Source organism: Petromyzon marinus, unplaced genomic scaffold (assembly GCF_048934315.1).
Source record: "Petromyzon marinus isolate PM22_M1 ecotype Great Lakes invasive population unplaced genomic scaffold, UKy_Petmar_22M1.pri1.0 PM_G_Scaffold_110, whole genome shotgun sequence".
NCBI lineage: Eukaryota > Metazoa > Chordata > Hyperoartia > Petromyzontiformes > Petromyzontidae > Petromyzon > Petromyzon marinus.
This window is the reverse complement of record NW_027422663.1, coordinates 395,001-397,500: the sequence shown is the minus strand read 5'-3', so window position 1 is coordinate 397,500 and position 2,500 is coordinate 395,001.

Below are 2,500 nucleotides of genomic sequence, written 5' to 3'. Positions count from 1 at the left end.
CCGTGAAACGCTAGAAATTGGCGGGGATGTGTCTCTTGTGGCTCACGGGGCTGTTAGGGTGGCACAGAACTCCCTCGGAATGGGAAAAGGGGTCATTTTCGTGTTGCCACATTGCATAGGAACGCCATGAAACTTCCAGAGGCATTTGCAGCAGAAAGGCACGTGCACTCAAAAATTTTAATATTTTTCACGCATAGACCCCGTCAAACGCTAGAAGTTGGCGGGGATGTCTCTCTTGTGGCTCACGGGGCTGTTAGGGTCGCACAGAAATGCCTCGGAATGGGAAAACGGGTCATTTTTGTGTGGCCACATTGCATAGGAACGGCATGAAACTTCCAGAGGCATTTGCAGCAGGAATGCATGTGCACTCAAAAACGTCTATATTTTTCACGGATAGACCCCGTGAAACGCTATAAATTGGCGGGGATGTCTCTCTTGTGGCTCACGGGCGCTGTTAGTTAGGGTCGCACAGAAATCCCTCGGAATGGGAAAAGGGGTCATTTTCGTGTTGCCACATTGCGTACGAACGGCATGAAACTTCCAGAGGCATCTGCAGCAGAAATGCATGTGCACTCAAAAACGTCTATATTTTTCACGGATAGACCCCGTGAAACGCTAGAAATTGGCGGGGATGTGTCTCTTGTGGCTCACGGGGCTGTTAGGGTCGCACAGAAATCCCTCGGAATGGGAAAACGGGTCATTTTCGTGTTGCCACAATTGGCATACGAACGGCATGAAACTTCCAGAGGCATTTGCAGCAGAAATGCATGTGCACTCAAAAACGTGAATATTTTTTCACGGATAGACCCGTCAAACGCTCGAATTTGGCGGGGATGTTTCTCTTGTGGGTCACGGGGCTGTTCGGCTCGCACAGAACTCCCTTGGTCCACCTGATTCGTGCATACAGGCAGCAACTAAAACTCTGTAAACCTGCTGTGAGGACATCTAAACAGTGGACCAGTGAGGCTGTGGAAGATTTGCGGGCGTGCTTAGACTGTACTGACTGGGATATGTTCACGACTGCTACCAATAGTCTGGATGAACTCACAGAGGCTGTGTACATCAGCTTCTGTGAGGACTGCTGTATCCCAACACGTACCAGGGTGAACTTTAACAACAACAAGCCCTGGTTCTCAGCAAAGCTCAAAAGGTTGAGGTTGGAGAAGGAGGAAGCGTTTAGGAGTGGGGATAGAGACAGATTCAAGGAGTCGAAGAACAGGTTTAGCAAAGCGGTGAGAGAGGCTAAACGACTGTACTCAGAGACACTAAAACACCAGTTCTCTACTAACGACGCTGCTTCTGTCTGCCAAAGGGCTCAGGCACATCACCAACTACAAACCCAGAGCGCCCCACACCACTAACGACTCCCGCCTAGCCAACGACCTGAACGAGTTCTACCGTAGATTTGAAAGACAATTGGACTGTCCTGAACCACCCCTTCCCACCCAAGAGGCCCCATCCCCCACCCATACTACAGAAACGACTCTCTCCTTTCAGGAGGGAGAAGTTAATGGGCTTTTCAAGAGGCAGAATCCACGCAAAGCAGCCGGGCCGGACTCTGTCTCTCCAGCCACCCTCAGGCACTGCGCTGGCCAGCTGTCTCCGGTGTTCACCAACATCTTTAACACCTCCCTGGAGACATGCCATGTACCAGCCTGTCTCAAGTCCTCCACCATCATCGCTGTGCCCAAAAAGCTAAGGCCAACAGGACTAAATGATTACAGACCGGTCGCCCTTACATCTGTGGTAATGAAGTCTTTTGAGCGCCTGCTCCTGGCACACCTCAAAGCCATCACAGACCCTCTCCTGGACCCCCTTCAGTTTGCCTACAGAGCCAACAGGTCTGTGGACGACGCAGTTAACATGGCCCTCCACTTCACCCTACAGCATGTGGACGCCCCAGCATCCTACGCCAGGATCCTGTTTGTGGACTTCAGCTCTGCCTCCAACACCATCATCCCTGCCCTGCTTCAGGACAAGCTCTTCCAGCTGAACGTGCCCTACTCCACCTGCAGGTGGATCACAGACTTCCTCTCTGACAGGAAGCAGTGCGTTAAGCCGGGAACAGAAGTCTCTGACTCCAGGTCCATCAGCACGGGAACTCCTCAGGGCTGCGTCCTTTGCCCACTGCTCTTCTCCCTGTATACCAACAGCTGCGCCTCCAATCATCTGTCCGTCAAACTCTTGAAGTTTGTCGGACGACACCACCCTCATTGGGCTGATCTCTGGTGGGGATGAGTCTGACTATAGGTGGGAAGCTGACAACCTGGTGACCTGGTGTAGCCAGAACAACTTAGAGCTAAATGCTCTAAGGACAGTTGAGATGGTTGTGGACTTCAGGAAGAATACAGCCCCACTCACCGCCATCACCCTGTTAGACTCCGCAGTCAAAATTGTGGAGTCCTTCCGCTTCCTGGGCACTATTCTCTGCCGGGACCTCAAGTGGGAACTGAACATCAGCTCCCTCGCCAAGAGAGCTCAACAGAGGATGTACTTTCGA